General features: G+C 47.7%; 1 long non-coding RNA gene across 1 annotated transcript in view; it reads right to left on the bottom strand.

The window, feature by feature from the left end:
• Positions 1 to 7,200, bottom strand: part of LOC146808854 (uncharacterized) — a 147,823-nt gene extending 140,623 nt beyond the window's left edge. Inside the window, exons 1-2 of the long non-coding RNA XR_014965494.1 lie at positions 7,091 to 7,200; positions 5,905 to 6,054 (exon numbers count right to left, since the gene is read on the bottom strand). This is a non-coding gene — a long non-coding RNA (uncharacterized LOC146808854). The remainder of the gene's footprint in view (positions 1 to 5,904; positions 6,055 to 7,090) is intronic.
• Between the last annotated feature and the right edge of the window lie 6,293 nt (positions 7,201 to 13,493).

The following is a 13,493-nucleotide window of genomic DNA, read 5'->3' as shown; positions in this document are numbered from 1 at the left end:
ACTACATCTCCCGGAATGCATTGCCTGTCTGCACTGACACGTGTGGACTGCAGTGTGATTCTCGTTTCACATTGGGGGATGTGGGATAGGGATAGGGGGTGCTACATTGCTGTGCTTTCGTCTTACCTTGTTGTGTGGCGGCTCTGGCAGAGCTGTCGGCGTCCCCAAGACCCACGACGCTCTCTTGCTCGATTGTGGCCCCCACCAGCTCCTCCAGTTCGGTGAGGGCAGGTGCCCTGTTGGTTCCACCTCCAGTCTGGCTGGCCTCCTTCTGGATGTCGCCCATCTTCCTCTTGGTTACAATCCTCAGGTCATACCAGCGCTTCTTTAGGACCTCTATGTCCCTGTGGGTCACTCCCACGGCATTCACATGGGCCTGGATGGCCAGCCATATGTTGCGCTTTTCAGCCTCAGGCACTTGCAGGGATTGCCTTCCAAACAGCTTCTGGTGCTGCTTCACCACCTCCTCCACCAGCACCTGGAGTTCCTTGGGGCTAAATTTCAGCTTCCTCCTCCTTTCCCCTCCGTCTCTCTGTGTTCTCTGGCTGGACATGATGTTCGTTTTCCCGCTCGCACAGGCACCGGCTCCCTGCCTCTCCTCTGCACTCCAAGCCTCTCCAGGGTCGGCTAATTATGTACACCTGCCTGGGTGTGGCCACTTCCTGGTTGGGTGGGCTGTGGTTGCACGGGATTAGCTGTTTCGTCAAGTCATGTGATTTCACTTAACGGTTCCGTACATACCGATTCGGTATTTTCCGATTCGGTATATACCACCTCGGTATTTTCCGATTCGGTAAATACCACCTCGGTATTTTCCGATTCGGTGAATTCCGATTCGTGATTACCGAATGTTACCGAATCGGTAACTGTTACCGAATTTTTACCTACATATAACTTACCGATTCTAATTTACCGATTCGGTACGGCTCGGTATTTAAGAAACGGTAACATTTATTTACCTACATGAGGCCCCTTGTGAGCAAAATGTGTGCCTAAACCCACAATTATGCAAAGTACATGACCAGGGTCAAAGTCCAGTGTAGTAGGAACATACAACCATGAGTAGTGTCATTGTGCTATGCACAGGAGCTAGGGTGGAAGGCAAAAACAATTAGGCTTACAGTTACTTCAATATGCCTGTGGACAAAGATACCAAATGCTAATGTTCCATGTCTCGTTACAGGTGCCATAAAGCTTAAAAAATACTCTTGTCATTATTGCCAAGTTCATTGACTGGTGACTGTTGTTTTTTTCTTTTTTTTCTTTTTTTAGTCCTCATTATTAGGAAGAAAAAAGAACAGCCATTCTTCCCAATTGCACATCCTGATGGGCACCTGAGCCACTGCCCATGCTTTTAGCAATACGGGTAGGTCTGAATAAGAATGCAAGACAATGGGGGAGGAGTCATGTGACTTTGTCTGCGTTCTTTTCTCTCACTTTCCACCAAGCAGAACCAAATCACACATACCAAAACCCAAATGCCGAGCGAGGCTGATAAGGCGTAATCATCGGACCATAAAAAGACTACCTACTATCATTTAAATGATTGCACCATTCATTGAAAGGGAGCCAAAAATGTACATCGCTCGTACTCTTCCTCTCTGGGGTGACTATATACTTGACTGAATTTAATAGATCATCTAGGTTGGGGAGAGAGGAGACACCCATAATTTACAGATTTCTCTTTGTGCAAGCAATGCAATATAGAAGCTAAGTCTCGCTTGGTCTTTAGTTAATTTTACTTCAGGATCCAACTGCCCAAAAATAACAAATAGAACGCTTACCTTAACTCGCAGCATAAGCATTTGGGATAACACCCCAGTCCCTTCATTCCAATATATTAGTAATGCTACACACTCTAAAAACATGTGGACATCATCCATCTTCATTTTACCACACTTCGGGCAAGGAACTTCGCCTCTCCTCCCAAACTTCGACAGCTTCCAAGGTGACCAATATGCTTTATGGATGGATAAGAGATGGTTTCTTCTCAGATGTGCAGGCTTAACTGTTTTAAATAACATAGCCATAGATTGTCAGTACTTTTCCAGCGATGATTCCGGCAAGTATTTTCCTCATAACTCCACTGGAAGCGTAAAATCTCCATCCTCTGTTTCCACCAATAACCAATAGATCATCGCCACCTCCTTTCTTCGAAGCAATTGCTGCTTCATTCTAAATTCTAGCTAACTTTGTTCCCCTATTTTTGTTAGTGGGTCAGCGAACCAGCTCTGAATTTGCATATATTTAAAATTGGAGAGTCGAAAGTTTGTAAGCTGGCTGCAACTCTCCCAAGAGATAAGTCTGCCATCATTTATTAACTGGTCCCATTGTCTGAAGCCTCCCTCTAATAGAGGTTTACTCAAGCTGTCTTTTGTCCACTCTGGAGAGCCGGGGCTATCCCAGATGGGAGCTAAAAAACTGTGGTAAGGGATTTTCAATGTTCTTCTCACATTGTACCAAGTCTCTGTGAGCCCCCTCAGAATCTTCAACCTAACCTTTTTAAAGAATTTGGGGACAGTATACTTAAAAATAAACCCCTCCTTGCCTCCTGGCTCTAAATTCACTAATGTGGACCACAAGCCTCCTGCAATTGAAGGATTTGGCGAGCTAAAAAGATACTTTCCATTGAATAAAAGAGAAGATCTGGTAAGGCAATTCCACCTTTCTCAATCCTTCTTCGTAGCTTCTTCCAAGCTATTCTTGGCCCTTTACTTGCCCATATAAACAAACCCAGATCCCCTTGTAATTTCTTCAGCCAAATCGCTTTTTTTTGTATTGCATCGAAGAGAAAAGTCAATTTTGGAAGAATTATCATTTTAATCAAGTTACTTTTTCCGAAAATTGATAATTGGAGATGAGACCAGGATTTCAAAAGTTTAGTAATCTCCTTCCAAACTTTCTCGAAATTGAATTTCGCTATTTTACCAATATCCTGAAATATCATCACCCCCACGTACCAAATCTCGTCCTTTCCAGATGCCCCCTCAATATTCCAAGTCATGACTTCAGACTTATCTTCATTAACCTCATAACCTGAGACCATCCCAAAGTCAGTCGTTAAGGCCATTAAACGAGGCCAAGTTATTCTTATATTTGTGGAAAGGATCCCTATGTCGTCGCCGTAGAGCCCCATTTTTTTTCCCAACTGGCAAACTTAAAAGGTTGAATTTCTGGATCTTCCCTGATCTTCCTTGCCAGTGGCTCTATATACAGATTGAAAAGCAAAGGCGATAAAGGACACCCCTGCCTCTTTCCCCTTGATATTTTCACTGGTTGCGACAAGGAGCCATTAATTAAAATCCTAGCCTGAGGGGCTGGATAGAGACCAGCCAAAGCATTACAGAAATGTGTACCTAGGTTCAGGGACGTGGTGACTTCCTTCAGATAAACCCCGTTTACTCGGTCAAAAGCCTTGGTAGCATCCAAGGCCACCAAGGCAAAGTGAAGATGGTAAGTAGACGCTAGATCAATCGTGGCAATCAGTGAAAAGGTCAGGTCTTTCAAAAACCTTCCCCGAGTAAAGCTCTTTTGGTCGTTGTGAATTAAATCAACCATCAGCCCGTTTAACCTGTCCGCCAGGATCTTTGTGTAGATCTTATAGTCACTATTTAGCAAGGAAATGGGATGATATGAGTCGCATTTTTTAGAGCATTTTCCTGGTTTTAATATCAGTGCTATCATGGCCTCATTCCAAGAGGCTGGCATGACCTTATGATCGATGTATAACTCATTAAACATTTTAGCTAAAATAGGGGCTAAAGTGTCCGCCAGAATTTTTATATACCTCTTGTGGAATGCCATCTGGCCCTGGGGCCTTCCCCTTCTTTAAATGCTCCATTATGGTACCCACTTCCTGAACCTTTATTTTTCCATTGAGAAGATCTGCTTTTTCCCTTGACAAAGGGTTTCCCAAACCTGGTCTTATCAAATTGTCAAGAGTATCTTTCGATGGCATAAGATCTTCTTGGTATACACTGCTAAAGTGATTTTAGAAAACTTGCTCAATCCCTTCGCTATCCTCCACTAGTCTGCCTGTTTGTTCACAAACTATTTCCTCAACCCTATTTCTCAGTTGCTCTTTCTTTGCCTTCCATGCTAGAAGTTTACCACACCCTTTACTGTATTCAAAATGTGCCATTTGGCTGGCCTCCCATCTCTTTCTCACCCTTTTTTGCATTACCATAGACAAACTACCCTTCTCGTGTAGCAATTCTTGAAGCATTCTTATCCTCCCCTGCTCATCTATGCTAGGATCCATTAACTATTTTTCTCAGGAACGGATCTTTTCCTCCTGTGTTGTTACTACTTTGTAGTAGTTCCTCCTTTTCTCGGCCACTAAAGCCCCAAGCCTGCCCCTCAGAAATGCCTTATAGGCATCCCAAGCAACCCCTGGTGCCACTGATCCCCAATTGATCTAAAAAAACTCTTCTGTATCTTTTTTAAGGGCGTGTACCACCTCCTACTCCCCCCATAGTATTGTGCGATCTAAAGTCCATCTCGACTGGACCGCATCTCCCCTAACCTCTAATGTAATCATTACCGCTGAGTGGTCTGACAAATGGGCTCCTATATGCTCAACCTGTTGTACCTCATCTTTAACTTTACAGTCCACCAAAAAATAATCTATTCTAGACTGGTGTTTATACTTTTTGTTGAAGAAGGTATAGGCTTTTTGTTCCCCAACTTTTCGTCTCCAAATATCAAGCAACCCTAGTTGTTCCATCATTTGTTTAATTAATCTAAGCATATTAGGGTTAATCTGAGTGTTACTGCATGTGGACTTATTTAATACCTGATTCAGTACAACATTAAAATCACCAGCCAGAATGATTGGGTCAGATGAGTTTAAAAGTTCCGCCCAAAGATCTTGCAAGGGTGTTACATCATCATGATTTGGCCCATAGTAGCCTGCTATCGCAAATAACCTAGCTGCGATATTAACTTTAGCTACTATCCATCTGCCCGCTTTATCAGATGTAAAAGAATCTAGGCTAACCTGAGCCCCATGCTTGATTAAAATTGCCACCCCTTTAGTCACTGCTGTTTGAGCTGTGCATGCAAACTGTGCCACCCATTTCATAGTCTTAAAAAGTTCTACCGCCTCCTTCTCAGTCAGATGGGTTTCCTGGAGTATAATTATGCAAGCTGGAGAGTCCTTCAGGTACTGAATTATTCTCATCCTCCTATTCCTGACCCGTAGGCCATTTAAATTCCAGGACAATATTTGTATGCGTCCTCCCTTCTTACTACCCATCAGCTACTATTATAAAAAAAAAAACAAGTTCTGTAAAAATTAAAAGAGGTTATGAAGGACTTATTTGTTAACATTTTTTCCCACTGCTCCCCACCCTGTGCACTTCCCTCCCATAGAGAACCCCCCCCCAAATCCTCCTCGACCGAATGGTCATATGGAATTACCCCCAGAGCGATTAACTATCAAAAATGAAATAGTGTTTTGCCATGTCGTATAAAAAAACCCTAAAAAGAGGGAAAAATTTTTCATTTTATTTTTTATACTCGAATTCTCCTATAATAATATATATTTTTTTCAGCCAAAATTTTAGACATAGTTTTCTTCTTATATATATATATATAAAAAATATCTCCCTTTTTTTTATTATTATTTTTTAATTATTTTCTCGTCGATCCCCCAAAAAAAACCACTACCCTTCCTATTTTCCTTCTCCATCATCATTCTTCCCTTACAGCTTATAGTTATTCATAGACTAACCAATATATATATATATATATATATATACATATATAAACCTTATATATTAGAGAATTTAATTATTTTCTGGTCGTCTGAAACTCTTTTAAGAACTCATCTACTTTCTCGCCAGAGTGGAAAATGAACATTTTGTTATTTATCATCACTTTTAAATAGGCCGGAAATCTTACCTGAACTACAGCTCCTAGGCCTCTCAATTTTTCCATCCTTTTTCCAAGCTCCCATTGCCTATTTGAAGTGGCACCGGAGACATCCGAACGGAATTCATATTTTACCCCTTCCACCGATTTCAGGCTCAGTGCTCTAGAGAGTATTTTCTCCTTTAATGAAAATGTTAGAAAATGAATCAGAATTTTCCTAGGCTTTGTCCTATTTGTATTTAGCCTAAACGTACCCCTATGTACACGCTGGATATCCTTGCTTATTTCTTCTTCAGAGTCTTCCAATTGTAATTCTTTCTTAATCATGCGCACTACAAAGGTTTTAATATCCCTTTTATATTATTCCTCCTTTGAAAATTTTCTAACCTCTCAACCCTCTCCAGATACTCTGACTCTGTGGCTTTAATTTCGTGATCTCAGCTGTATTCAAACTAACTTGCTCTTTAATCTCCTTTACTTCCCCCTCCAACTGGGCCGTTCTGCTGCTGAGATCGTCTGTTTTTTTTTCTCCAAATTATCGCAAGCTTGTCTTATTTCTTTTTGGTTCCCTTCCGATGTCTCAAACCTAGACCTCATCTCAGCTGTGAGGACTTTTAATAACCCGCTCAGCAGCGACTCCTCGCTACCCCGACTCCCCTGTCGCCCCAGACGCTCCTAACTCCTGAACCAGGACTTGTGCAGTTAGTTATTGCTGTGACTTTTTTTGGACCGCCTGGGGCGTCTGAGTGCTCATATTTTCGCTTTCATTAGCAGGAAGTCCAGCCAGGATTTGATATCTATTAGGAGAAATATTTTCACTCCAATCACGAGTCTCTGTAGGCATATTGGCGGATTTTGCACCTCCTACGATCTTCTTATTATTAGTTTCCTTCTCTCCCTCCATTCTACTCTCTGCTAAGAAAACTGTTTGAGGCACAACCTTAAAAAAAGTCTTGAGGGAGGGGGTAACCTTTAATTCCTTTCTAACCTACCTCTTTTGCACAACAGTCTGTTAGTCTTCCCTTCCTTTGTTCTAATTATTTTACCCCCCTTCCTCCTCCTCCCTTTCAGCCCCTTTTACATTCTTGGTCTCTCTTCCCTTGCCTCCCTTCTCTCTCTTAATCTTTCTCAAAGGATACCGAGAATGTGGGTGTAAAGGCAATACTGGGGGAGATTTTACTTTATCTATACATCCAGTACTAGAGTGGGGACTCACACTCTCAGGCAGAGCCCCCTGGGACTGGCTCTCGCTCGACTCACGCGGCTCATGCACAGCTATGTCCAAAACTTCTCCTGCACACCGCGAAACTCCTCTGCCGGGCAGACCTTCCAGCCCGCTGGCTCCGTAACCCCCCTTCTCCGGAAGGGGATTCTGGCCGCCATGCCTCTTCGTTTCTGGAGCTCCAGGGCCGCCCTCCCCCACGGCTGCTCCTCTAGCTCCTCCACCCTGATGCCGAGGGGGTTGCCCCGGCTGCCAATTCCGAGCAGCCCACGCTGGATCCGCGCTACTCAAGCCACAACGCTAAATCTTTTCACAAAACGCCAGCGGCAGATCCACGGTAAGAGTAACAAAGAAAAAAAATGGATTTTACGGGTTTTACGGGTGTCCGTAATGACTTTGATTCAATACTTGCTAACTGAGGACATGACAATATATTTTCTTCTAACGCTCTGGCGGTGCCTCCGCGACCTGCTAGACGCTGGCTGCCATGTTCTCCCCACTTCCTCTACTGAACCTTGACTGTTGTTGTTTGTGTAATGTGAGTAACCCGTCTACGCTCCTAAACAGCCTGTGTGTGTGTTCAAGCTCTGGACACACCATAAGTAGTGTGAAAAAAAAGAATGGGCCAACATATACACTAATCCTGATGTTCCTGTTTAGCACGCTAAAAGCAATCACACAGAGACCCCCACAGAAATATTCCAAGAATTTCTGCATATTTCATTAACCTATCAAATATACTATACACACACACACACAAACACACACTCACATTATAGTACATGTGGATGTGCTAATTGTACTCTATAGAAAATAGTAACTTCCTACTCACACTGTGAATAGACCCATATTGAGCAAAGGACACAGGCAATGTTTCCATCCCAAGTGTGATCACATGCTGGCTGTGACAGTGGAGGAATGTTGTTTAAGAACGTTTTTCAATGTACTCATCCTCTGAGTCTATCCTGACAATGGAACAACAACCCCTATCCACAAAGATAACACTTGAAACAGTTCAGTGAGCAGCTCACACCTCAATACATTGGAGGCACCCAGCTGCAATTTAACTATGTATGAATAGTTAGCAGGAGGATCTATGCATGAATACTTTAGGTTTAGTTTTAACATATCTCCTTCATAAATATAGATAAATATAATATGTAAACAACACAAAGGCCCAGATGTGAGGTGAGGAGTCAGAAAAAGTTTTTTGAACACATAAAAATGACCAATGTATAATATGTTACATAATGAGGGTTACTGTTACCCCGTGGAGAAGACAACCATCTTTATAAAATTATTATATTTAATCCATTCTTTTCGAAGTATGGACATGTTTATTTAGAAAAATGTACATGTAAGAATTGGACATTCACAGGCCAAGACAATGAAGAGTGTCTTCAGCGAATAGCTCTGATTAAATCTAAAATACAGCAGTATTTTGGTGAAGAAATTGCTATTAAATATACAAGGTTCAGGGCAGAAACAAAAAAATTCGGGGAAAATACTGGAAGGGTCCTGGCAAAGCAGCTGAGATAGGGGGAAGTGGCCAGCGGAATATGTAAGATTAAAGATCATCTTGGTCAGATTCAAGATTCTCCAATTAAAACTTTAGAGGTATTTCAAAAATGTTATCAGCAATTATACACTGAAGAGACAGGCACGGGTGAGGTAGCGGGTCCAGAGGCATCCCTTGAGTTCTTTGAAGATCTTAAAACAAGGAAGGTTACTCCTGAACAAAATAAGATTCTTGCCGCCCCAATTACATGGGAAGAGATAGAAAGTGTCGTAATTTCTCTCTCAGTAGGTAAGGCGGTTGGCCCAGACAGCATACTTTTAGAGTTCTTTAGGACATTTAGATCAGCACTTCGACAGGATAAGGTTTCACTATTTCAGCTGGCTGAAAAGGGGCAAATTCCTGAATCTTGGTGGAAGAACACAATAGTAGCATTCAAGAAGAAAAATAAATCTGAACTTAGTCCATCGTCGTACAGGCCGATTTCTCTTATTAACACAGATAGTAAGGTCTATTCTAAAATAATAGCCTCTAGACTAGCTAAATCATCACCCCTCTCGTGTCTATTCGCCAGCACGGGTTCATTCCCAGTAGAGATTAAACTGATCACGTAAGGCGTGTGATTGCACTTCTTGACTGGGTTAAAGCTACGGGATCGCTGCTGGGGGTTGCCCTGTTGGACACAGAGAAAGCATTCGACAGGGACTCCTGGCGATTCATGTGGTTTGTATTGCAGTGGAAGGGGTTTTGCCCTGAATTTATCCAAACAGTGGAGACACTCTATATATCACCTGTAGAGTGGATCAGTATATCAGGGAAGGAATCAAAATCACTTGGGTGCCGATCACGATCCGGTAAAAACCGGGTACGAACCGTCGGACGGTGCATATTCTCCGTCCGACGCGTACCCGGTCGTCAAAATGTACAAACAAGGAATTACGATTCGCACGGAACACCATTTCCGTACGATTCGTAAAAAAGCCCGACCGAACAAAATAAACCTACCAATGCGATCCGGGAAAGGGCCGACCTGACGTCGGGACGCTCGCAGCCTGCCATTCACGAACCAGGAATCACGATTCGCACCGACGTCATCCCGCACGGTGAATATTTTCCGGCTGCCAAAAACTGCCGGGAAATCAGGACGACGCGAACAAGGACCACCAGTACGCGACGGACACACAGGACGACGCAAACAAGGAGGACCCGTACGTGACGGACAGACATGGACCCGAACCTACGGGTCATCCCGGCCCTCATAGCAGTCCACCTCCTCTACAGGTTACGATGCAGACGCCGCAGAAGGTCAGAACAACTAAGGGAGGGGGGAAGGGGGGGGGGTGGGGGTGGCAGGACCAGGGCATGCCACAAAACCCCCACCAAAGTCACACACCACACATGCCCAGGACATACCTGACACCCATGCCCTGGTCACTACGAGGGGGTGGGGGCGTGTCCAGCTAAGCCAGCGACCGCCACAACGGAAGTCCGTCACCACGCGAACCGGCAACACAACCAGACCGGTATGTCCCGTACCCACGCCTCAAGAGCGTGGGTACGAGACGTACCACGCCCACACCCACGTCACCCCAACAATGGCGGGACGGATCGTACCCACGTGGCAAAGGCCTGGGTACGGCCCGCACAAGCATCACATAGCGTGGGGATAGAGATGTATGGACCCTACCCCCACCCCCCCTATGCATGGAACGTACCCCCACCCCAACAGTGTAAGTACGACCCGTACCCTCACCCGCGTATGCATGGAGCGTAGCCCCACCCCAACAGTGTAAGTACGACCCGTACCCTCACCCGCGTATGTACGTACCGTACCCCCACCCCAACAGTGTAAGTACGACCCGTACCCTCACCCGCGTATGAATGGAGCGTAGCCCCACCCCAACAGTGTAAGTACGACCCATACCCTCACCCGCGTATGCATGGAATGTACCCCCACCCCAACAGTGTAAGTACGACCCGTACCCTCACCCGCGTATGCATGGAGCGTACCCCCACCCCAACAGTGTAAGTACGACCCGTACCCTCACCCGCGTATGCATGGAGCGTACCCCCACCCCAACCGCGTATGTACGTACCGTACCCCCACCCCAACAGTGTAAGTACGACCCGTACCCTCACCCGCGTATGCATGGAACGTACCCCCACCCCAACAGTGTAAGTACGACCCGTACCATCACCCGCGTATGCATGGAGCGTACCCCCACCCCAACAGTGTAAGTACGACCCGTACCCTCACCCGCGTATGCATGGAGCGTACCCCCACCCCAACCGCGTATGTACGTACCGTACCCTCACCCGCGTATGCATGGAGCGTACCCCCACCCCAACCGCGTATGTACGTACCGTACCCCCACCCCAACAGTGTAAGTACGACCCGTACCCTCACCCGCGTATGCATGGAGCGTACCCCCACCCCAACCGCGTATGTACGTACCGTACCCCCACCCCAACAGTGTAAGTACGACCCGTACCCTCACCCGCGTATGCATGGAGCGTACCCCCACCCCAACCGCGTATGTACGTACCGTACCCCCACCCCAACAGTGTAAGTACGACCTGTACCCTCACCCGCGTATGCATGGAGCGTACCCCCACCCCAACCGCGTATGTACGTACCGTACCCCCACCCCAACAGTGTAAGTACGACCCGTACCCTCACCCGCGTATGCATGGAGCGTACCCCCACCGTGTATGTTCCAAGCGTACATATCCAGAAATAGGAGGTGTGTGTGCAGAGTCCTCCCAGCAGTGCCCTGAGACAGGAGGGGTGGGTGCAGAGTCCTCCCAGCAGTGCCCTGAGACAGGAGGGGTGGGTGCCTAACACTCCCAGCAGTGCCCTGAGACAGGAGGGGTGGGTGCATAGTCCTCCCAGCAGTGCCCTGAGACAGGAGGGGTGGGTGCATAGTCCTCCCAGCAGTGCCCTGAGACAGGAGGGGTGGGTGCTGAGTTCTCCCAGCAGTGCCCTGAGACAGGAGGGGTGGGTGCCTAACACTCCCAGCAGTGCCCTGAGACAGGAGGGGTGGGTGCCTAACACTCCCAGCAGTGCCCTGAGACAGGAGGGGTGGGGGCCTAACACTCCCAGCAGTGCCCTGAGACAGGAGGGGTGGGTGCCTAACACTCCCAGCAGTGCCCTGAGACAGGAGGGGTGGGTGCATAGTCCTCCCAGCAGTGCCCTGAGACAGGAGGGGTGGGTGCTGAGTCCTCCCAGCAGTGCCCTGAGACAGGAGGGGTGGGTGCCTAACACTCCCAGCAGTGCCCTGAGACAGGAGGGGTGGGTGCCTAACACTCCCAGCAGTGCCCTGAGACAGGAGGGGTGGGTGCCTACCACTCCCAGCAGTGCCCTGAGACAGGAGGGGTGGGGGCCTATCACTCCCAGCAGTGCCCTGAGACAGGAGGTGTGCAACACATGTGTGTGAGGCTGGAAGTACCCACATGCATACTGCCTACAAGGGAACATGTCCCCATGAACTCATGTCAACAGACTCCACACACAAGTACAGTGATCACCAAGGATGCCACGAATGTTGCAGGTGGAGACATGGCCCTGCATGCATGGCCAAAGTAGAAGGGCTCCGTCACACACACAGCTCATGTAGACACAGCTCTGCGCTAAACATTGGGAACACCCTGCAGGGAAGATATCAGGGTACACAGAGGGAGGAATACACCCTGGGACAATTGCACCATGCAGTAACTGCTGACATGAACAAATAAAGTTAGCTAACACCTTGTGATGGCACACAGATCCCAGGGTCCCCCCAATGAGCAGCCCACTACTACATTTCCCACACACACAACACATAAACACCACCCAAAACCATGTAGCAGCCCCACCAACACCAATACCAGCATAGGCATTAAAATATTCACAAAGCCCATAGGGCAGTCAATAAGTCTCAGCTGGATGGGGGACACAGTGGGATGCGTGTCCCCTAACTTGCCTGCACAGTTACATGCCGTCGTCTTCCACAGGGGTGAGGCCATCAGGGGGGGGGAAGCACCAGGCACCGCAGGGACATCAGGGCAAAGGGGAGGCGTTGTGGGTGCAGGGATGGAGGACTCCACCACAGGGGGTGGGGCAGGGCCAAAGGCGGAGGCCAGGATGGCACTACACACCTTTGCAAGGTCCTCCAGGGAGTCCCCTGCACCCGAAGGATCCACAGGCCCCAAGGAGGGGGGGGGGTCAGAGGGATGGGTCGCAGCGCCACCGGGGGAGGGCGTAGACAGGGGGGGAGAATCAACCACCGTGACCGAGGACTTCCTTGACCGCTTGCGGGGTGGTGTCACTGTGGGGCTCAGGGACAGAGCGGCCATGAAGGAGTCCTTGGGGGAGATGTGGCCAGGAGAGCTGAGGGGAGGGGATTTGGAGGGAGTGGACTGGGTGGAATGCGGACTCCCACTATGGCTGCGTGTCACACGTTTGCCCCCCGACCCAGTGGGTGTGCCTACCTCACCCTGTGTGTGCGTGTCAGGAGGAGTGCGGTGGACCTTCCCTGCTGGTGTGGTGCCTGTGTCTGTTGATGTGGGTGCATGCCGACGTCTGGGTGTACGTGGGACAGGCATGGGAGTGGGAAGTGTGGTTGGGGCAGGGGTAGGTGGGGGGAGGTCGCGCTGCAGGAGACCCACTGCTGCAGTCAGTGTGGAGTCTATGGACCTCAGCAAGTTGCGTTGGTCAGCCTGCGATGAATGAATGCCCTCCAAGTATGCCTCGATGTTGTTGAGTGTCTGCCCGTGGGCATGGAGGACATTAAGGATCGCAGCCTGACCAACCTGCAGTTGCCGCTGGATGTCCACAGACTCAGCATTGGCGGCGGCAGTGGAGACAGGGGCAGGGGGTGCGGTGCCTGGCATGAAGGAGAC

This window comes from Triturus cristatus, chromosome 7 (assembly GCF_964204655.1).
Source record: "Triturus cristatus chromosome 7, aTriCri1.1, whole genome shotgun sequence".
Taxonomy (NCBI): Eukaryota; Metazoa; Chordata; class Amphibia; order Caudata; family Salamandridae; genus Triturus; species Triturus cristatus.
This window is presented reverse-complemented; position numbering and strand designations above follow the sequence as displayed.